Source organism: Ovis aries, chromosome 1 (assembly GCF_016772045.2).
Source record: "Ovis aries strain OAR_USU_Benz2616 breed Rambouillet chromosome 1, ARS-UI_Ramb_v3.0, whole genome shotgun sequence".
In the NCBI taxonomy this organism is placed as follows: Eukaryota; Metazoa; Chordata; class Mammalia; order Artiodactyla; family Bovidae; genus Ovis; species Ovis aries.
Window position 1 is genome coordinate 50203513 of NC_056054.1, and position 24463 is coordinate 50227975.

The 24463-nt window shown below is 36.4% G+C and overlaps 1 protein-coding gene across 3 annotated transcripts in view; it reads right to left on the reverse strand.

Moving 5' to 3' along the window:
- The window catches only part of LRRIQ3 (leucine rich repeats and IQ motif containing 3), a 196866-nt gene that overhangs the window by 16947 nt on the left and 155456 nt on the right, over positions 1-24463 (reverse strand). The gene's annotated exons all lie outside the window — the stretch shown is intronic.

Here is a 24463-nt window from a genome sequence, read left to right on the forward strand (position 1 = left end):
CTAGGCTTTTTTTTTTTTAAATCATAGACAACCCATCCAATATAGCAATCTAAATGAATCACGTTATTGTTAATTATTTATTTTCTGACAAGCCGGTGGATGAAGTGAGGCTCAGGTGGCAAATACAGGTGAAAAAATATACTGATTAATCTTCAGAAAAAATGTTTTCCATAATTGATTGATTATTGCTATTAAAACTGCATCACTGCTTACTCTCATCTATGACGGTTCTATCTTTTCTAATCTTTTAATCTTCTAATAGAAGATTCTCTTAAAGTTTCATATGTCATAATGCCAAATTTTATGGTGGAGTAAATACATGGACATTAAGGTAGCCATGAAGAATGGCAGAGCCTGTGGGCTAATCAGGCAGTAGGAAAGAAGTGGACAGGTAGGATTATCACTAAAGACCTCAGGAATATTAACATTAGAAAAGGAAGCAGATTCTAGAGCTAGCAAGTAGAAAAGGTAATCCACCAGGATACAAAGCCAAAGTGTCCAGAAATAAGTATTAAGGGTTGAGTCCATAGCAAGGCACTAGAGACTCATAGGGATGAAAGCCAGAATTTCAAGTCTAGAGTAAACAGGATATAGTCTGGAATGACTACCTAGAAAAGGCACTCTTATGTATAAATTTAATTTTATATGGATAGCTTGACACGAGAAAGTTGGCCAAGAATTAAAGGTCAGGGCTAGAAAACACAATGTTCCTAAAGGTTCTGGTTACCAATTCTGATTTGTGTGTGGTGGAGTTTTCCCATACTCCTAAGCAATACTCTGACACCAGCTGGGTATCCTACAATTCAACTTAATTCTAGCACTATCTACCTAGAGATAGGATCAGATTCCACAGGTTATGAGCTCAGTTCTACCAGGCTGTCTGCCCCCTTTCCTCTCTGGACACTGATTGCAAGTCAATCACAGGAGAGAAAGGGGCAGGGAACAATCTTTAAAATAATGACATAGCTCATGAGGAAACATAAAAACTGGTTAGAACGTACTAGGCCCAAGATGGCTGAAGATTCGACTTTCAGCAGACCTTGAGCCTCATTATACTTTCACTGTAATACATCAATAAGCTAAATGGCACTCCTGCAGACACCATGACAGTTCTGAGGCTGATCATAAAAGGCCAAAATGTGAGTGGTGACCCAATTTCTGGAAATTTCCTCCCCTCCCCCCAAATAGTTGTAGTAATCCTCTCACTTCTAGCCTATGAAATTGTGTGCGTGTGTTAGTGGCTCAGTCATGTCTGAACCTTTGTGACTCCATGAACCATAGCCTGCCAGGCTCCTCTGTCCTTGGAATTCTCCAGGAAGTATACTGGAGTGGGATCTTCCTGACCCAGGGATTGAACCCAAGTCTCCTGCATTGCAGGTAGATACTTTACTGTCTGAGCCACCAAGGATTTACTAGGTGTAGGCAAGTTATTTACTTCTTTGGACTTCAGTATGATAACTGTGAATGGATATAATAATACCCAATTTATAGTTTGCTGATTTCTAAAATGTTAATGTTCACTCTTGCCATATCCTGTTCAATCCCTTCCAATTTGCCTTGATTCATCGACCTATCATTCCAGGTTCCTATGCAATATTGCTCTTTACAGCATCGGACCTTGCTTCCATCACCCGTCACATCCACAGCTGGGTTTGGTTTTTGCTTTGGCTCTGTCTCTTCATTCTTTCTGGAGTTATTTTGCACTGATCTCTAGGAGCATTTTGGGCACCTACTGACGGAGAGTTCATTTTTCAGTGTCCTTTCTTTTTGCCTTTTCCTACTGTTCATGGGTTCTCAAGCCAGGAATACTGAAGTTGTTTGCCATTCCCTTTTCCAGTGGACCACATTTTGTCTGAACTCTACACCATGACCTGTCCGTCTTGGGTGGCCCTATATGGCATGGCTCATAGTTTCATTGAGTTAGACTAAGCTGTGGTCCATGTGATTAGACTGATTAGTTTTCTGTGATTGTGGTTTCAGCCTCTCTGTCCTCTGATGGATTAGGATAAGAGGCCTATGAAAGCTTCTTGATGGGATAGACTGACTGAGTGGGATACTGGGTCTTGTTCTGATGGGCAGGGCCATGCTCAGTAAATCTTTAATCCAATTTTCTGTTGATGGGTGGAGCTGTGCTCCCTCCCTGCTATTTACCTTGGGCCAAACTATGGTGGAGGTAATGAAGATAATGGTGACCTCCCTCAAAAGATCCCATGCATGCACTGCTACAATCCGTGCCCCTGCAGTAGGCCACCACCAACCCATGCCAGAGACTCCCGGACACCCACAGGCAAGTCTGGGTCAGTCTCCTGTAGGGTCACTGTTCCTTTCTCCTGGGTCCAGGTGCACAAGGTTCTGTTGTGCCTACCAAGAGTCTATTTCCCAGTCCTGTGTAAGTTCTGGCAGCTCTATGGTGGGGTTAATGGCGACCTCCTTCAAGAGGACTTACTTATGCCATATCCACACCCAAAGCTCCTGTCCTTGTGGAAAACCACTGCCTGTACCTCCACAGGAGATGCTCAAACACGGTTCTGTCTCAGTCTCTGTGGAGTCCCTAGGTACTGGTACACAGAAGATTTGTTTGAGCCCTTGAGTATCTCCGGTAGGAAAGGGGTTTGATTCTAAATGCGAATTCACCCCTTCTACCATCTTGCCCCTTCTCCTTTGCCCTTGGATGCGGGGTATCTCCTCATAGCTGCTCCAGTGCCTACCATCTTACTGGGGTTTCTCTGACCTTGGACGTGGGGTGTCTCCACACAGCCAGGCAAGCAAAGCACAGTCACCGCTCCTGACCTTGGATATGGGGTACCTCCTCACAGCCATTGCTCCTGACCTTGGAAGTGGGGTATCTCCTCACAGCTGATCCAGCACCACACAGCTGGAGTACTTATGAGGTAAGTACTATACTATTTTTATTCCCATTATCAGGTAAAGAAACTGAGGCTTAAAGAAGTAGTCAATACATTGGAGTAAGAACTTAATATCTGGCAAAAAAAAAAAAAAAAGACTTTGGAAAAAGATCAGAAGCAAGTAGATTTTAAGAGTATGTTAAAACAAAAATATTACCACTCTTAAAACACAATCCAGAGAATTAAAACACAATATTTGCAATGCCAAAAATAAAACCCAAGTGTTAGTTGCTCAGTCGTATCCTCCTCTTTGTGACCTTACGGACTGTAGCCAACCAGGCTTCTCTGTCCGTGGGATTCTCCAGGCAGGAATACTGGAGTGGGTTGCCATTCCCTTCTCCAGGGGATCTTCTCAACCCAGGGGTTGAACCTGGGTCTCCTGCACTGAAGGCAGATTCTTTACCATCTGAGCCACTAAAGAAGCCCAAAACACATAGTATTAATAAAAATTATACTATGAAAGATTCATGAAAGGTAGCAGTTCAAATAAAATACAGAACTCATGCAACCATATATGCTATTTAGATTCCTTCTTTCTGTAGTCTCTGTGAAGTGGGTACAATATTACATAGATTGTGCTAAATTTAGTATTTATATTATAATCTCTAAAGAAAATAAATATATAATGTGAAGAAGTTCAACTAAAAATCCAACAGATAAATTAAAATGTATTAAAAATTATTTGAATAATCAAAAAGAAAATAGGAAAAAAGAAAACAGAAACAAAAACTAGGGACCAATGCAAAAAATGGGCTTCCCTGGTGGCTCAGAGGTTAAAGCGTCTGCTTGCAATGTAGGAGACTTGGGTTCAATCCCTAGGTCAGGAAGATCCCATGGAGAAGGAAATGGCAACCCACTCCAGTATTCTTGCCTGGAGAATCCCATGGACAGAGGAACCTGGTGGGCTACAGTCCATGGGGTCGCAAAGAGTTGGACACCACTGAGCTACTAACACACACATACAAAACAGAGCAGATAACAAATAAAATGGGTGGAAAGCCCACTCTAACAGGATTACTGTTCTTAAAGAGACACCAGAGAGCTTGCTTTCACCACTTCTCCTTGCACACATGCTCAAAAAGGGCCACACTGAGCACACAGCAAGATGGCTGACATGTACAAACCAGAGTGAGAGGTCTCACTAGATATGGTCCACTGGTCACCCTGGTAGAGACTGGAGTTTCTACAGCCATTATGCTCCCTTTTGTCATAAATTTTATATAGAGTCTTTTGAGTTCATGTGTTGTCTGACACTGTTCTACAGTCACGGCAATAGAAGGTGGCTGAGGAGGCTTTCTGTCACTTGAAAATGTGCTTGAGCAGGAGTTACTGTGTATGGTGCTGTTTACTGTTGACAAGAGACTCATGAAATAGGTTCTTAACATGGCACATAGTGCAAGTTGTGGCTGATTTGGGGTAGGGCCTTCCAAATCCAGGCTAATCATCTCTTGGTATCCACAAGGGGTTGGTTCCAGGACAACCCCCCACCCCACCCTGCCTGGCCCTGTGGTTACCAAAATTCACAGATGCTCATGTCCCTTATATAAGATGGTATAGTATTTGTATATAATACATCATATATAGATTACTTAAGATACCTAACACAATGTGAATGCTATGAAAATAGTTGCTTGTGACTAGCAAATTCAAACTTCGTATTTTGTAACTTTTTGGATTTTTTTTTCCCTGTATATATTTGATCCAGTTGGTTAAATTTGTGGATGTGGAACCCTCAGATATAGAGGGGTGACTGTACAGATATATCAGATACTTCAATCCATTCTTGGTTGATATACATATTTAATGATATATTTCCTAGAAGCAAAATGGCTTTTCTTCTGTAAATTAGAATTTCATCATAATTTTGAAATATAAGATGATATACAAATTCAACTATATTTGAAGTCCACATTTTCATACATACATACACAATCAAGGTTATATCTGTCAATTAAAGAAATAGGAAAATAAGTTCTTGCACAGAATATTTCAACTATTGGAAATGTCTAAATTATTATAGAAAAACTTTATATTTTTATCAGTTATTCAGCCTAAATTACTTCCTGTTGGAGACTATGAAGACTTAAAAATGATTATCATTAAAAATTGGTATATTAGATGCTTACTATTACTTAGCTGATTACTCTAAAACACAGACGCTTTAAAACAATAAATATTTATTTTTTCACAGTTTCTTTGGGTTAAGAATGTTAGAGTAGCCTAGCAGGGTGGTTGTGGCTCAGTTTCCCAACAATATTATAATCAAGATGTCAGCTAGGGTTGCAGACAATCAAAGGCTGTACTGGAGTTGGAGGATTCCATTCCAAGCTTGCTCATTAACATGGCTATTGACAAAGGTCTGAGTTTCTTACTGGCTGTTTGCTGAAAGCCTCAGTTCCTTGTCTGTGAGCCTTTCAAAATAATTACTTGGTACACTTATGTGTGGGCTTTCCCAGTGGCTCAAGGGTAAATAATCTGCTTGCAATATAGGAGACAGAGGAGATGTTGGTTCAGTCCCTGGGTTGGGAAGATCCCCTGGAGGAGGAAATGTCAACCTGCTCCAGTATTCTTGCCTGGAAAATCCTATGGATAGAGGAGCCTGGCAGGCTATAGTCCATGAGGTCACAAAAAGTTGGATAAAACTGAATGACTAAGCAACAGTTGTAGCATGTATCCAAATATATGTATCGTGATATGGCAGTTGACTTTGCCCAGATCAAGTGATCTAACAGAGAGAGCCCAGAGCAGGACACAGTGAGTCACATATCATCTCTTTGTCATATTCTGTTCATTATAATTAATTTACTAAGTCTACTCCACAAAGGGAGGAGAATTAGGGCCTACTTTTTGAAGGGAAGAGTATCAGTGGGTCTGTGGACATTTTAAAAATCACTACATCTAATGTAAATGTTTTATGTTCATGGGATTCAGGCTCAAGTCCATCAATGAGATGGTTCTGAAGACTACTTATAAGTTTTATATAAATTTAAAATTTGATATCTAATCATTTATATTCTATTTTTATGATGGTAATTTATAATATAAACAACACATTTTCTACTAATTACAAATTCTCTCATTTTAACACAACATAAATATTATTATTATTAATTTGTGCCATAACTGGAAGCACTATCCTATAAAACTGTGACAAAATCCACTCATATGGTTCATAGAGAATTCTGCTTGTGCAATAACTATCCATTTTAACTCATTCTATAAGTTTTAGATTTTAAAGGATGAGGACTATGTCTCATATCTCTTTCTATCTTCTATAGTTAAAATCATATTTTACATTTTTGGTATATGATTTTAAAAACAGCTATTTATTGAATATAAGTATTCATATATAAAACTGGAATTAAAAAAATATATATGTGTGAAATGAACTTTAAATATATTAATTTTTCTCAAAGGCAGTCTGTGTTTCCTAAAGAAATCAAAGAGTTCCACTATAAGATTTAAGTATAGTAGATGGATGGACAATTTGATTTATTTGATATTTACTTTCCTCATCCTGTTAACTTATACTTTCATTCCACTTTCCCTTCTACTGGCATCTTTTCCCAATTAACAGTCTTTTTGCTTCAACTATGTGTTTCCTGACAATGGTATCAAGGGTCTTTATCAGATCTAGTTGACAACATTAGGGATCAAAACAGTGACTTTAATAATCTAGGAGGTTGCAAAGTGAACTTTCTATACAAGCCAGTATAAGGTCTACATGTATAACAGTTTTGTATTGGTGACATTGTTTTCTGCTTCTTTTATATTATAAAACAAAAATAATAATCACAAAGTCTCCTTCATTATACAAGTTCAAATCTTTCAGGTAGCTTGTTGATCTGATATGTAAGCAGCTTCTGTATGACTTGGAGTAACTTGATATCTGGCAAAAACTTTTCAATAACAATAGGCCCCAAAATGACATTCCTTTTTGTGAACTGGGAATTGACAATAAATGCAATCCAAATGAAAAGTCCCGAAGGTCACCTATCTATATATACGAGGTAAGCAATACAATAAGGAGCATCACCTTTGAATATGAAGGGCATTGACATAAAAATATTGCAAACAAAACACTGTTCAAATAGAAAAGGAAAAATGTGACATGAGGTAGTTTTGATACTGCACCTCTGATCCAAGCTTACCATAGGAAAATGTCAACAGATGGACTGATGCATATTTCCCAAACATTGCTTGACACTATTATGAAATTAATTCTTTACCTAAACTATTGAATCTCTTAAGAAAATAATTTATATAATCCTATTTAACACTCTTCCTTTGCATAGCATTTTTTAAAAAATTTACAGGAAAAAAACACACACATAGAATTGACTACTTGAATTGTAGGCTTAGAAATGACAATTACTTGGTCACTGATTTAAAGAGCTGCCATAAGATGGAAGTAAATAAGGTATTAACATAGCTTCCAGTTGCACATTTAATCTGAAAGACAAGAGCAAGCTATTAGAATCATAATTGGGTACATACACAGGTGTTCTTGAAAACCTTAGGCTGAATTTCTAAATGCGAGGAGATCCAACCAGTCAATCCTAAAGGAAATCAGTCCTGAATATTCACTGGAAGGACTGATGCTGAAGCTGAAACTTCAATACTTTGGCCACCTGATGCGAAGAACTGACTCATTGGAAAAGACCCTGATGCTGGGAAAGATTGAAGGCGAGAGGAGAAGGGGATGACAGAGGATGAGATGGTTGGATGGCACCACGACTCAATGGACATGAGTTTGAGTAAGCTCTGGGAGTTGGTGATAGACAGGGAGGTGTGGCATGCTGCAGTCCATGGGGTCACAAAGAGTCAGACACGACTGAGTGACTGAACCGAGACTGAGATTGAGAAGCTCTTTAACATTTACCAAGAAATTAATGATTATTTCTACTTCCTGAATACAAAAAGAGATGTTTAACAAATTGAAACTGTTAAGCAAATAACATGAAATTCTGAAACCCAAGCAAAATTCATGTTAGGTTGATTTTCTTTCTTTCTTTTTAACGTTGCTACTAAAAAATGTAATTTGTTCACTAAACAATCTTTGAGTAAAATAATGCAGTCACGTTTGGATGTCATCCTTGCCAATGATTTCTGTTTGAAAATATGTTGTAAAATGGCCTGAAGACCTCCACACTTAGAATGAGAAACTCCATTTCAAAGAAGTCTTTTATATCTAACACAAACACTCCAGGTAAAAAAAAAATAAATTAGCAAAAAACACTTATGGTACAAATATACTCAGAAACTTTTCTGTTTCATTGTTTTTTCCTTCTTTTTGCTGTTTCTTAAGCAGAGGGTAAACAGAGTGTACATACAGACAAAATGATGAAATGCTTAATACTGTTTTGGTAGATAATAGAGGGCATAAAATAGGTCTCTGGCTTAGTGTCTTAGAACGTCTTACTATTTGTTTTAAAAATAGATAGTTTATCATTTGCTCTTTAGTATTCTTTTCTTTCAAGTTAAAGAACTCCCTTTAGCCTTTTTCCTGTAGGCAGGTTTACGGGTAATGAATTCACACAACTTTACCTATAATATCAGGAAAAAGCAAGGATGTTCAAAACAATACTGGAAGTTCTTTGAGTAGTTAGAAGAGAAAAAGAAATAAAAGGCACCTAAAATCAGAAAGGAAGAAGTAAAATTTTCCCTGTTTGCAACAAGACATGATCTTATATCTAGAAAAAAACTATAGACTTCCCCCAACACACACAAATGATTAAAACTGATATATCCAATAAAGTTGCAAATTATAAAATCAACATACAAATATCAGTTTCATTTCCATATTCTAATGATAAATTATGTGAAAAAGAAATTAATAAAACAGTTACATTTACTGAACAATGAAATACTAAGAAATACATTTAATCAAGCAGTTAAGGGAGAGCTCTAAACTGAAAACACGGAGACTGATAAAATAAAATGAAGACACAAAGATGCCTCATGTTCAAGGACCAGCAGAGTATTAGTAAAATGTCCATACTGCACAAGGTGATCTACATATTCAGTGCAATCCCTAGTGAAATTCTAAAGGCATTGTTTACAGAAACAGAAAAAGAGCAGCTCTACACTTGAAACGAAAACACAGAAGACCATAAATTGCCAAACCAATCTTAGGAACACAGCTAGAAGGATCACATTTCCTGATTTTAAAATATATTACAAAGCTACAGTAGTTAATTAAAACACTAATGTAATAGCATAAAAACAGATATATCGACCAAAGGAGAATAGAATAGAGGCCAGAAATAAACCCACGCATATACAGTCAACTGATCTTTGACAGGAGTGCCAAGTATATAAATTTGGATCTCTACATGCAAAAGAATGAAATTGAAAAGTTATCTCATATAATATAAAAATAAATCACTCAAGATGGATTAAAGACTTAATTCTGAAACACTCTTAGAAGAAAACATAGGAGAAAATGTCATGACATCAGTCTTGACAAAGATTTAATGGACATGGCATTAAAAGCACAGGCGACGAAAGCAAAAAAAAAAAAAATAGAGATTACAACAAACTAAAAAGATTCTGCACAACAAAGCAAACAATCAATAGAATAAAGAGACAACCTATGGAATGGGAGAAAATATTTGCAAATTATAACAAATCAAGAACTCCTACAACACAATAATAAAAAATGATATTCCAATTTTAAAAATGTACTGAAGACATGAACAGACATTTATTCAAAGAAGATATACAAAATGGCCAGCAGACATATTGAAAAATGTTCTGGGGGGAGAGGAGACTTTTCTATATTGTATCAGTAGTCAACAATACTGTATTGTACACTTAAAATTTGTTAAGAGGAAAGATCTCATGTTAAGAGTTCTTACCATACCAAAAAGAATTTTTAATAAAAATATAGAGTTAGGCCTAATCCACAAATGCACCTCTCCACCTTGAATTTAACAAGTGTCTGTAATACAAACAATGAGAGATATATTTCCTCACTCCCTGCTTTCACCCTTTCTTTTATATCTTTCTTCACTTTAAACATGTAGAGACCAAAAGATAATGCCAAGTTCCAGTACAGCAATTAGAGAAGCCAGAACAGTTGACTTTAAGTGTTATTTAAATAAGTCCCTTTAAGTAATTCTTATAATAACCTCTAAAGGATCTAATTTTATAAGTTCCAATGATACAAGCTTCAAATTATAAATCAATAAACAGAAATGAAATGTCAGAAACCTTAAAAAACCTTCAGAGACTAAAAACACTCCACTACAATGGAGCTATTTAAGATTTTAATTGTTGCTTGTGGTCATATTAGAAGTCATTTTTCTCTTTTTCTCATTCCTAAATTATTAATTTCTATTTCATTTTGATTATAATTCATTCTGATATGTTAATGATTTTTTTATTTTAATTTCTTTTTGGATAATTGACCTAGTAAGTCCAAACTTCTGTGAACATTTATCCAGCCTCAGATCTCAACTCTCAATTTCAGTGTTTTATTAATGTAATAGACACCAATTTCTCGCAATGGCAGCTACTTAAAATTACATATGGTCTCAATGAAGAATTTAATAGCTTCAAGCTTCCTGAAATCATTTTGATTTATCTATCTATTAATTCATCTATCTATCCATTCCTCCATCCATCCACTCATATTTTAGGAGCTTGAAAATTCAACTGAAATTCAGAAAACACAAGTATGAAAGTTCTTATTTAAACTCCTTCCAGGTCTTATTTTCTTAGATTTTCCTCTAAATTTTATTTTCATTTTTAATGGTTTGAGAATTATTTGTTTTCTATGTATATTTTCAACCTTTCTTTAATAAAAAATGTTTTTACTTGCTAAACAAAGCAATCAAATAACATACAATATGTATAAAAACTATAAACTTAACATTGAACATTTGCTATGTGTAAGACACTTAAACACAAGGAGCAGAAGTACTATGAAAGGTACAGTCTCATTGAACTCCTAGTGGGAGAAATACATAACAAAATCGTAAACAAGAAAATATCAGGAAATAAGTTCTCTGGTGGAAATCAATCAGGTTAAAACGACAGCAAGTCTAGTAATTATATTAGGTAGACAAGATTTTTTAAAATAAATACAATTTCATCTCAAATGTGAAAGATAATAAAGGATACGTAGTGGCAGAATTTTAGGGAAAAGCATATGGTAGGAGAAATGAGAAGCTGTTGTAAGGAAACCAAGCAGGAACACACACATGGTCTGTTGGGGATACAGAAAGAAAGCCACTTTTGCTAGAACACAGTGAGCAAAAGGAGGGTGGTGTGCGATGTGTCAGAGAAGTAAGACAGGAGTCAGATTAAATGGGACAATACAGGTCATAGAATAACTGGATGGAATGCTTGGATATTATTCTGAGATTCAGAGCCATTTAAGTAGGTGAGTGAGATGATATGTGATTTTACCATGAAGAAAATGGATCTGAATGTGGACCACAAGCAGGTAAAGGAAGGAAACTTGTTTACAAGGCTCCTGTTGTGGCCCAAATAAGATTTGATGGCAGGTAGTGCTAGAGTGACGGAGAAGGCAATGGCACCCCATTCCAGTACTCTTGCCTGGAAAATCTCATGGACGGGGGTGCCGTCTATGGGGTCGCACAGAGTTGGACATGACTGAAGCGACTTAGCAGCAGCAGCAGCAGCAGTGCTAGAGTGAAAGCAATGAAGTTGCACAGAAGAGGAAAGATTTAGGATATGTTTTAAAAGCAAGGCCAATATGGCTCGACAATAAATCAGATCGGAGAGGGGGAAAAGTAATTAAGGATGAATGCTCGCATTTGGGCTTGAGGGGCTAGATAGATAGTGATGCCATGTATTGAGACAGGAAATACAGGAGGAAAATCAGATTTGGTGAACTAGATTAAATATGCTTATACATATTATTCTTTCTGAAGTTCACAGCTTTCATACTCAAACACAAGCTAACACTTCCTTAATAAGATCACATTTAAATTCTTTAATTTAAAACATCATTTTTGCTATACAATGTCATTTAAGATTTTATTCTAAAAATAAGAAAAATATTTTGAACTCATATTGTTTGTTTCTATTTACATGATTACTAATAATACTCAAAAATTGAGGAAAATTACACCTTTTTATACTGCCTCTTGAGAAATCTGTATGCAGGTCAGGAAGCAACAGTTAGAAATGGACATGGAACAACAGACTGGTTCCAAAGAGGAAAAAGGAGTATGTCAAGGCTGTATATTGTCACCCTGCTTACTTAACTTCTATGCAGAGTACATCATGAGAAATGCTGGACTGGAAGAAACACAAGCTGGAATCAAGATTGCCGGGAGAAATATCAATAACCTCAGTTATGCAGATGACACCACCCTTATGTCAGAAAGTGAAAAGGAGCTAAAAAGCCTCTTGATGAAAGTGAAAGAGGAGAGTGAAAAAGTTGGGTTAAAAATCAACATTCAGAAAACTAAGATCATGGCATCCGGTCCCATCACTTTATGGGAAATAGATGGGAAACAGTGTCAGACTTTATTTTTGGGGGCTCCAAAATCACTGCAGATGGTGACTGCAGCCATGAAATTAAAAGACACTTACTCCTTGGAATAAAAGTTATGACCAACCTAGACTGCATATTCAAAAGCAGAGTCATTACTTTGCCAACTAAGGTCCCTCTAGTTAAGGGTATGGTTTTTCCAGTAGTCATGTATGGATGTGAGAGTTGGACTGTGAAGAAGGCTGAGTGCTGAAGAATCGATGCTTTTGAACTGTGGTGCTGGAGAAGACTCTTGAGAGTCCCTTGGACTGCAAGGAGATCCAACCAGTCCATTTTGAAGGAGATCAGCCCTGGGATTTCTTTGGAAGGAATGATGCTAAAGCTGAAGCTCCAGGACTTTGGGCACCTCATGCGAAGAGTTGACTCATTGGGGGCAGGAGGAGAAAGGGACGACAGAGGATGAGATGGCTGGATGGCATCACTGACTCGATGGACGTAAATCTGAGTGAACTCCAGGAGATGGTGATGGACAGGGAGGCCTGGCGTGCTGTGACTCGTGGGGTCGCAAAGAGTCGGACATGACTGAGCGACTGAACTAATACTTTTTATTTAATAATACTAGGGAATTTTGAGGTACAGCTATAATGTCCAGAAACTGAATTATTCAACAAAGGGTGATATAATTTCTTTAGCTATAGTTTATCATATGAATAATAACTATTTGCTAAAAGGAAATTATCCTTATATTTGTACTTTATATGAAATTTTCTATTAAAGAACAAAACAACTAGACCACATTATAATCCATTTATTTTCAATTGTCTCAATAGATAGTTTTACTGTCACATGAACCTTTAATAGGAACACAGAAGCCAGTAGTACCATTTGCAGTCAACAGAGCCTGTCTGGTCCTTCTAAATGGATTATAGATTTATGAGCTATCTTTGAAGAAACAAATGGTCTAAGACTATTTAAAATCAGTGTAGCTATGATCTGAATGGTCAAAAATGGGTCTGAAGCAGCTGCTCTTTTCAACAAAAGTGTCTGATATCTCAGCACAAGTGGATGGCTTTCACAGTAAACAAGCTTTGAGGCAGTTTTGAGTTCAGGTGTAGCAAAGAATAGGAGGGAGAGGGAAAGAGAAAGTAAATGTAAAGGAAAAAGCAGTGACACTGACTTCTGTCATGCACTGAATTTCTCCTGATTTGTTAGGCATATAAACTTCACTGAAATTACAGTGGCCATCAGTTTTCTTGGTAACAATACAAAAGTGTCTGAGGGCTTCCCCTACCCTATCTATCCTATTACACATTCACACATAGACAGCCTGTGTATGATTCACGATTGCCATAATAATGAATGTTACCAAAAATCGTAAATCTCAAATGAAACAGAGGTATACTGAAAACTGATTACAATAGGATAGAAAGATAGATACAGAGAAATCATCTCTCCACTTAATACCATGAATATATTTCTTGAAACTAGACATTCTATGCGGAAATGCTATCCAAGAAACTGTATCTGTATATTCTACATGGAAGAAACTGTAATGCATTATGAGTTAAATACAAAACCTTATAATCTACCCCCCAAATTCTTTAAACATGATAGCAGTAAAAAAAAAAAACATATTTACAAGCACCTTACATACTAATAAGTAAAATAAATAAAATATTGTTACTTTGTCATAAACTAGTAAGGCTGGTTACAAATAACTGTTTCAATTCCTCCTGTTAATGACAGCAAAATCTCAGATAAACATCACCATTGTTGACATTCATGTGTTTTAAAAATGTTCACAGTGACTTTTTAAAAGATCTTTATTAAGATATAGTTAACATATCATACTAATTAACCATTAAAACATTAAAGTGTATAACACAATGGCACATGCAGAGTTGTGCCTCCATCACCATGTTTAGAACATTTTTTATTATGCCAAAAGTAAATGCTATAACTATTAGAGTCACTTTCTATCCCCCAGCCTCCACCATCTCCCCAACCCTAGCCAACGGCTTATCTACATCATATCCCTATAGACTGTATTCTCAACATTTATTACAGATAGATCATAAAATGGCCTTTTGTGATGAGTTTCATTATTTCAAAGAAGTCAGTTGCAGCTTTAAGATTTCTTTCCTTTTTAAGTTTGCCTTTTGTATAGTTTTATATAGTTCTACTTCTGTGGTAATTTTAGATAGAACAAAATATTCAAACCAATTCCACACCTAGCCATAAACAGTGAAAAATACAATCAATTGTCCACAAATTTTGGATCAGCGAACTTTCTATATATGGGCTTTGCTGGTGGCTCAGATGGTCAAGAATCTGCCTGTCATGCAGGAGACCTGGGTTTGAAGGTAAGATCCCCTGGAGAAGGAAACAGCAACCCACTCCAATATTCTAGACTGGAGAATTGCATGAACTGAAAAGCATGGTAGGCTTCAGTTTATGAGGTAGCAAAGAGTTGGACATGACTGAATAACTAATGCTTTCAATTTCTTTCAGTCTTTTGATGATTATATTATTTCCCTTTACTCAGGTTCACCATTTCTGTAATCTTCTAAGGAACATGATGGCTCTTCTTTTTTTCCCCTCCAACTACCCTATCTTAATTTGAGAATCTAAACTTCTTAACCTGAAATCTGTCAAATATGTGTTTAACTTGGACCATACTGATCACACAGATCATACTAGTCCAATTCTATTGAGAAAATGCTTTGACTCTACCATTCTGTTGATTTTGAATCACTGGACAATAACAGCTACTACTGGATAGTGATTAGGAATATAAAAACAGGAACTAGGAATATTCTAGCATTCCAGAAAGTAACTTTAAGCAAGACACTTAATTTCCTATGCCACTGTTTCTTCATCTATAAAACTGAAGAGCAATAGTGTTTTCTTTATAGATTAGCTGTGAAATATTATTGTTGAGTGAAACATTTTGTGCATAGGATGAATTTGTTAAATCTCAATTTTATTAGTTCAACTATTAATTTCATTTTGAACACTATAAATTCTCACTTCCTTGATGATGGCAAACATTACTGATTTACCCAAAAGCCTTTTTTCACACTCCCAGATGTTTTTCAGAATTTAAAAACAGTACTTTAGGCAGATTGCTACAATTAATCAGAGTACACTATGAACTGATACACATTTACTATATGTGAGATAATAAACTGTGATTAACCTTTTATTATACAATGATTACAAATCTCTTCTTGAACTGTTCTCTCTTTATACTTGAACTGCACTTATTTTAGTCTCATATATCTGTCACACCTGGGTGTCTTAAAACAAAACTCTTGATTGTGTGAATCTTAAAACATTTATAATCCAGGTTTGCAATTAAGTTTCAAAGAAAACTGTTTATCCACTTACTTGTTAACTATTCTTTCTGATGTTTTTTCAAATCATGTTTATTAAGATATAATTCACATACCAAAGAATATATATTTTACAGTGTACAACTACAGTAATCAACACAGTGTGGTATTGAGAAAGAATAGACAAATATATTAACAGAACAGAATAAAAAGCTTAGAAATAGATCCACATAAACACAGTGACTAATCTTTAACAAAGGAGCAAAGGCAACACAAGGGATCAAAATAGTCTTTTTGACCAGTGATGCTGAACATCATAAGCAAAAAAATGAATCTAAACACAGATTTTATGCCCTTTAAAAAAAACTCGAAATGGATCATGAACCTAAATGTAAAAAATAAAACTAAGAAAATTCTTAGATGAAACACAGAAGAAAACCTAGATTACCTTGGGTGAAGAAATGACTTTACAGATGTAACACCAAAGGCACAATCCTTGAAAAAAAATTGATATATTAGACATTATTAAAATCAAAAATTTCTGCTCTGAGAAAGATGACACTAATAGAATGAGAAGACAAGTTACAAACTGGGAGGAAACATATGCAAAACACATACGAGATAAGCAGCTATTATCCAAAATATAGAAAACTCCTAAAAGTGAACAATAAGAAAACAACAATCCAGATAAAAACACTGGGAAAACATAAAATGAACACCTCAACCAGGAAGATATATAGATGGCAAATAAACCTCTGAAAAGATATTCAATACCATATATCATTCAGTTCAGTTCAGTTCAGTCGCTCAGTTGTGTCCAACTCTTTGTGACCCCACAGACTGCAGCACACCAGGCTTCCCTGTCCATCAACAACTCCTGGAGTTTACTCAAACTCATGTCCATTGAGTTGGTGATGCCATCCAACCATCTCATCCTCTGTCATCCCCTTCTCCTCCCACCCTCAATCTTTCCCAGCAACAGGGTCTTTTCCAATGAGTCAGTTCTTTGCATCAGGTGGTGAAAGTATTGAGGTTTCAGCTTCAGCATCAGTCCTTCCAACGAATATTCAGGAATGATTTCCTCTAGAATGGACTGGTTGGATCTCCTTGCAGTCCAAGGGATTCTCTAGATGTCTTCTCCAACACTACAGTTGAAAAGCATTGATTCTTCAGTGCTTAGTTTTCTTTATAGTCCAACTCTCACATCCATACATGACTACTGGAAAAAACCCTAGCTTTGACTAGATGGACCTTTGTGGGAAAAGTAATGTCTCTGATTTTTAATGTTTTCTAGGTTGGTCATAACTTTTCTTCCAAGAAGCAAGAGTCTTTTAATTTCATGGCTGCAGTCACCATCTGCAGTGATTTTGAAGACCCCAAAAGTAAAGTCCATCACTGTTTCCTGTTTCCCCATCTATCTACCAGGAAATGATGGGACCAGGTGCCATGATCTTAGTTTTCTGAACGTTGAGTTTTAAGCCAACTTTTTCATTCTCCTCTTTCACTTTCATCAAGAGGCTCTTCCTCTTCGCTTTCTGCCATAAGGGTGGTATCATCTGCCTATCTGAGATTATCGATATTTCTCCCCATATATCATTAAGGAAATGGAAATAAAAGCAATAAGGAGATATACTACACTCGTATCAGAATGGTGAAAATCCAAACAATGACAATAACAAATGCTGGGGAGGATGTGGAGCATAGGAAATCTAACTCATTGCTGGCAGAAATATTAAATGGTACAGCTTTCATTCCAATCCCAAAAAAGGGCAATGCCAAACAATGTTCAAACTACTGCACAACTGCCCTCATTTCACATGCAAGCAAGGCAATTAATGCTGAAAATCTTCAAACTAGTTTTCAACAGTACATGAACTGAGAACTTCCAGATGTACAAGCAAACCCAGCTCACTGGAAAAGACCCTGATTTTTTGACAGACTGAGGGCAGGAAGAAAAGGGGGCAAAAGAGAATGAGATGATTGGATGGGATCAGCAACTCAATGGACATGAGTTTGTTCAAACTCCAGGAGAAAGTGAAGGACAGGGAAGCCTGGAGGGCTGCAGTCCATGAGGTCACAAAGAGTCAGACATGACCAAGCAAGTGAACAACAATGACAGTTACTCTGGAAGATAATTTGGCAGTTTCTTACAAAACCAAACATATTTTTACTATGCAATCTGATCTCGTGATCATGCTCCCTGGTATTTAACCAAATACACTGAAAATTTATGTCCACACAAAAACCTGCACATTAGTATTTATAGCAAGTTTACTTATAACCACCACACTTAGAAGTAACCAAGATGTCCTTCATAACTGAGTGGATAAGTAAATAGTGTATATACAGAGAAGCTTCCCAGGTGGCTCAGTGGTAAAGAATCCACCTGCCAATGCAGGAGATGGAGGTTTGATCCCTGGGTCAGGAAGCTCATCTGAAGGAGGAAATAGCAATCCACTCCAGTGTTCCTGCCTGGAAAATCCCATGGACAGAGCAGCCTGGTGGGTAATAGCCCATGGGGTGGCAAAGAATTGGACATGAATTAGTGACTAAAAAACAACAAAAAGAAATGAGTTGGGCGGAAGATCTACAATTGCATACAAGGCTTCACTAACACTAAATTAATCAATCCTAAGAGACTACCCAATGACAGAGTAAAACATATTCTTCTCAAGTTCCCACATTTTATAGAATAGACCATTTTCTAGGCTATGAAACAATAGTCAATGATATTCAATAGTCAATGAATTTATAAATACTGAATCATACAAAGCATGCCCTTTATCACACTGTAATTAAATTAGAAATCAGTAGTAGAAAGAAATTTTGAATAGTCAGAAATATGTGGAAATGAAATACACTTCCAAATAACTAATAGATCAAAGAAGAAATCACCTGTGACATTAGAAAAATATAAGATGACAGAAAAGAAAAACAAATCATGGGATTCAGCAAAAGCATTGGTCAAAACAAAATTTATACCTGTAAACACCTATATTAAAATGAAAGTTCTCAAAAAGATAACTTAACCTTCCACCTCAACAAACTAGTAAAATAAGGTAATCAGAACCCAACAGAGGGCAAACCATTCAATATAACAGTAATCCAAGGTAAATCCAAAGCAAACTCTTCAATATCACAGTATCCAAGTCTATGCTCCAACCACGAATGCCAAAGAAGCTGAAATTGAACCGTCCTCTGAAGACCTACAAGACCTTCTAGAACTAACAGCAAAAAAACAATGTCCTTTTCATCGCAAGAGATTGGAATGCAAAAGTAGGAAGTTAAGAGATACCTGGAGTAACAGGCAACTTGGCCTTGGAGTACAAAATGAAGCAGGGCAAAGGCTAACAGAGTTTTGCCAACAGAATGCACTGGTCAAAGCAAACACCCTGTACCAACAACACAAGAGATGACTCTACATTTGGACATCACCAGATGGTCAATACTGAAACTAGATTGATTATATTCCTTGCAGCTGAAGATGGAGATGTTCTATACAGTCAGCAAAAATAAGACTGGGAACTGACTGTGGCTCAGATCTTGAACTCCTTATTGCCACATCCAGACTTATATTGAAGAAAGTAGGAAAAACCACTAGATCATTCAGCTATGATCTAAATCAAACTCTTTACGATTATACAGTGGAAGTGACAAATAGATTCAAGGGATTAGATCTGAGAGATAAGAGTGCCTGAAGAACTATGGATAGAGGTACATAACACTGTACAGGAGGCAATGATCAAAACCATTCACAAGAGGAAGAAATGCAAAAAGGTAAAATGGTTGTCTGAGGAGGCCTTACAAATAGCTGAGAAGAAAAGAGACATGAAAGGCAAAGGAGAAAAGGAAAGATATACCCATCTGAATGCAGAGTGCCAGTGAATAGAAAGGAGAGACAAGTCAGCCTTCCTCAGTGATCAATGCAAAGAAGGAGAGGAAAACAATAGGATAAGAAAGGGTAGAAATTTCCTCAAGAAAATTAGAGATATCAAGGGAACATTTCATGCAAAGATGGGCACAATAAAGGACAGAAACAGAAAGGCCCTAACAGCAACATAAGAGATTAAGAAGAGGTAACAAGAATACATCATGATAATCATGATTGTATGATCACTCACCTAGAGCCAGACATCCTGGAATGTGAAGTCAAGTGGGCCTTAGGAAGCATCACTACAAACAAAACTAGTGGTGATGGAATTCCAGTTGAGCTACTTTAAATCCTAAAAGATGCTGCTGTTAGACCCAGAGGGATGTTGTGGGGAGGGAGGTGGGAGGGGGGTTCATGTTTGGGATCGCATGTACACCCATGGTGGATTCATGTCAATGTATGGCAAAACCAATACAGTATTGTAAAGTAAAATAAAGTAAAAATAAAAATAAAAAAAATAAAGTGCTGCACTCAAAATGCCAGCAAATCTGGAAAACTCAGCAGTGGCCACAGGACTGGAAAAGGTCAGTTTTCATTCCAATCCCAAAGAAAGGCAATGCCAAAGAATGCTCAAAGTACTGCACAATTGCACTCATCTCACAATCTAGCAAATTCTCAAATTCTCCAAGCCAGGCTTTAACAGTATGTGAACCAAGAACTTCCAGATGTTCAAGCTGGATTTAGAAAAGGCAGAGGAACCAGAAATCAAATTGCCAACATCTGCTGGATCATAGAAAAAGCAAGAGAGTTCCAGAAAAACATCTACTTCTGCTTCACTGACTACACCAAAGCCTTTGACTGTGTAGATTACAATAAACCATGGAAAATTCTTAAATAGATGGGAAGATCAGACTACCTTAGCTGACTAAGGTAGTGTGCAGGTCACACTGTGTGTGCAGTCAAGAAGTAGGAGTTAGAACCAGACATGGAACAACAGGCTGGTTCCAAATTGGGAAAGGAGTACATCAAGGCTGTATATTGTCACTGTGCTTATTTAACTTATATGCAGAGTACATCATGTGAAATGCTGGTCTGGATGAATCACAAGCTGAAATCAAGATTTCTGGGAGATCTATCAATAACCTCAGTTACGCAGATGACTCTAGCCTTATGGCAGAAAGTGAAGAAGAACTAAAGAGCATCTTGATGAAAGTCAAAGAGGAAAGTGAAAAATCTGGCTTAAAACTCAACATTCAAACAACTAAGATCATGACATCTGGTCCCACCACTTCATGGCAAATAGATGGGGAAACGATGGACATAGTGACAGACTTTATTTTCTTGAGCTCCAAAATCACTGCAGATGGTGACTGCAGCCATGAAATTAAAAGACTTTTGCTTCTTGTAAGAAAAGGTATGACCAACTTAGCATATTAAAAAGCAGAGACACTACACTACCCACAAATGTCCACATAGTCAAAACTATGGTTTTTCCAGTAGTCATGTATAGATGTGACATTTGGACCATAAAAAATGCTGAACACTGAAAAATTGATGCTTTTGAACTGTAGTGTTGTAGAAGACTCTTGAGAGTTCCTTGGACTGCAAGGAGATCCAATCAGTCCATCCTAAAGGAGATCAGTCCTCAGTATTCATTGGAAGGACTCATGCTGAAGCTGAAGCTCCAATACTTAGGCCTCCTTATGAGAAGAACTAACTCATTGGAAAGACCCTGATGCTGGGAAAGTCTGAAGGCAGGAGTAGAGGGGATAACAGAGAATGAGACAGTTGGATGGCATCACTGACTCGATGGGCATGAGTTTGAGCAACCTCTGAGAGCTGGTGATGGACAGGGAAGCCTGGCATGTTGCAGTCCATGGGGTTGCAGAGTCAGACATGACTGAGTGACTGAACTGACTGATACCCAGAAGAAAGAAAGTGGTAATAAAGATTAAAGTAGTTGTAAATGTAAGTGGAAATAGAAAAATAGAGAAAAATCAACAAAAATAAAGTTGATTTTTTTGAGATGACCAACAAAATTGAGAAAATTTTAGATTGATTTTTCCATGAAAAAAGCCAGAGGGAGAGAAAAAGAATGGGCTCACATTACTAAAATAAAAAATGAAAGTACATAAGCAAATTTATAGAAATATAAAGGATTATAAAGAAATACAATGAATAACAAATTCCAAAATTATGTAACTTAGATGAAATGAATAAATTCTTATAAAGTCAAAAACTTTTCATACTGACCCAAGAAGAAACTGAAAATTTGAATAATCCTATAACAATTAAGGAAATCAAGTCAGCAGTTTAATGTTTTCATACAAATAAAACCCTAGGTACAAGTGGTATATTAGATTCCTGTGACTATTTTAAAACTTATCACAAACTTGTTGGCTGAAAACAACAAAAAATATTCTCTTTACAGCTTTGGAAGCCATTAATTCAAAATTACCTTTGTTAAGCTGAAATCAGGATGTCAGCAGAGCTGCATTCCATTCAGAAGCTATGGGAGAGAATCTGTTTATTGCGTCTTTCAACTTCTGGATAGCTGCCAGCATTCCTTTACTTATCTGCCTCCATCTTGACATTATCTTCTCTTCTTCACATTTGTGTGTATGTGGAATCTCCTGCTACATTTTTTTTTAACATAAGGGCATTTGTGATGGCATCCAGGGACTTTACAGATAATCTAGGATCTATTCTCATCTCAGGATACTTAAACACAACTGCAGAGACCCTTTTTCTAACAAGGTCACATTAATAGATTACAGTGATTAGACCCTGATATTTTAGGGAACACCATTCAACCAGATGCCTTCGCTGGGGAATTATTCCAAATATTTAAAAAAGAATTTATGCCAATTATTCACAAATTTTACCCTCTCAAAAAACAGAAGCGGAAGGAGCACAATTCATTTTATTCTAAGAGGCTAGTAGTACCTTAATACCAAAACCAAAGACAACAAAATAAATCTATAGACCAACATCAAAATACTAGTGATCTGAATCCAGCCTTATATTAAAGTATTATATACATCATGACCAAGTTGAATTATCCTAGGAAAGCAAAGTTTAACATAAAAAGTAATTCATGTAGTATGCCAAATCAATAGAATATAGGGCAAAAACTACATGATCATCTCAATAAATGGAGAAAAAGTAAAGTTTCAGCAACCTTTCTTGACTCAACAAATTCAGAACAGAAGTAACGACTTCAATCTTATAAACATTATCTACAAAAATCCTACACCTAACAATGTACTTAAAGCTTTCTTTCTAAGATTAGGAGCAAGGCAAAGATGTCTTTTCTTTCTCCATCTACTCAACATTGTGCTGGAGGCTCTAGCCAACGCACATCACCAAGAAAAAGAGAAAAACGGATCACAATTACTAAGGAATTGTAAAATTTCCTCCACTTGTAGATTATACAATATACTGTATGGAAAATCTAAGGATTACATGCCACCCCAAGGACTGTAGCCCAGGCTCCTCAGTCCATAGGATTTCCAAGCAATAATACTGGAGTGGGTTGCCATTACCTTCTCCAGGAGATCTTCCAGGGATCAAACCCACATTTCCTGCATTGTCAGCTGATTCTTTACCGCTGAGCCACCAGGTAAGCCTGCAAGACTTATATACTGTAACTAAAAAAAAAAAGCTAAAATAAATTGAAGATGATCTAAATAAATGGAAAGAACATCATGTTCTTGCATCAGAAAACTTAAAATTGTTAAAAATGGCAACAATACCCAAACAAATCTAGACAGTCAAATAATCCCTAATAAAATCCCAAGGAACTTTTTTTGAGGAAATAAAAAAGCAGATATCTTAAAATTCATACAAAATTGCAAGAGATTCTGAATAGCCAAAACAATCTGAAAAATAAAAATTTGGAGGACTCACATTTCCTTATTCAAAAACTTTCTACAAACCTACAGTATTTATGTCAGGGTGATACTGGCATAAAGATAAACATTCAGTTCAGTTCAGTTCAGTTCAGTGGCTCAGTTGTGTCCAACTCTTTGCGACCCCATGAATTGCAGCACACCAGGCCTCCCTGTCCATCAATTAACATCAGTTTAATAGAATTGAGAATCCCAAAATAAGCCCATTTATGGTCAATTGATTTTTTCAAGAGTGCCAAGACAATTCAATGGGGGAATAGTAGTACTGTCTTTTCAACAAATGGTGATGGGAAAATTAAATAATTCATTCTAAAAAGTGACCTTGGATCCTTATTTATCACACCAAATGTAAAAATTAATTCAAATGGATCATAGACAAATGTGTAAAAATTAAAGCTAAAAATCTTTTAGAAGAAAACACTGAAGTAGTTCTTCATAACTTTGGCTCAGGAAATGATTTTTAATTATCAAACAAAAAGTGCAAGTCAATTAAAATTAAAATTAAAATAAGGAGAGAAGGAAAAGAAAGGGGAGGAAAGATGCAGGGAGGGAGACAGACAGGAGAAAGAGAGGTTGAATATTAAAATTTTTTTAAAAAAGCTTTGTATTTCTAATAATACCAACAAAAAAGTGAAAGGACAACTAATGACATAGAGAAAATATATGCAAAATATATGCATATCTCCTAGAAGACTTGCATCCAGAATATATAAAGAACACTTACAAATTAATAATAGAAAGGAAAATATCTCAGTTGCAAAATAAGCAAAGTATTTGAAAATAAATTAATCCAAAGAAGATATTCAAATGGCCATAAGCACTTAAAAAGATGCTCAACCAAAGGATAATCAAGGGAATGCAAATAAAACTCAGTGAGAGTTCCTTTACATGCCCACTTGTATGGCTATCATTAAGTGACAGTATAAGTGTTGGTGAGAATTAGAAGAAACTGGAAGCCTCATGTATTGTTG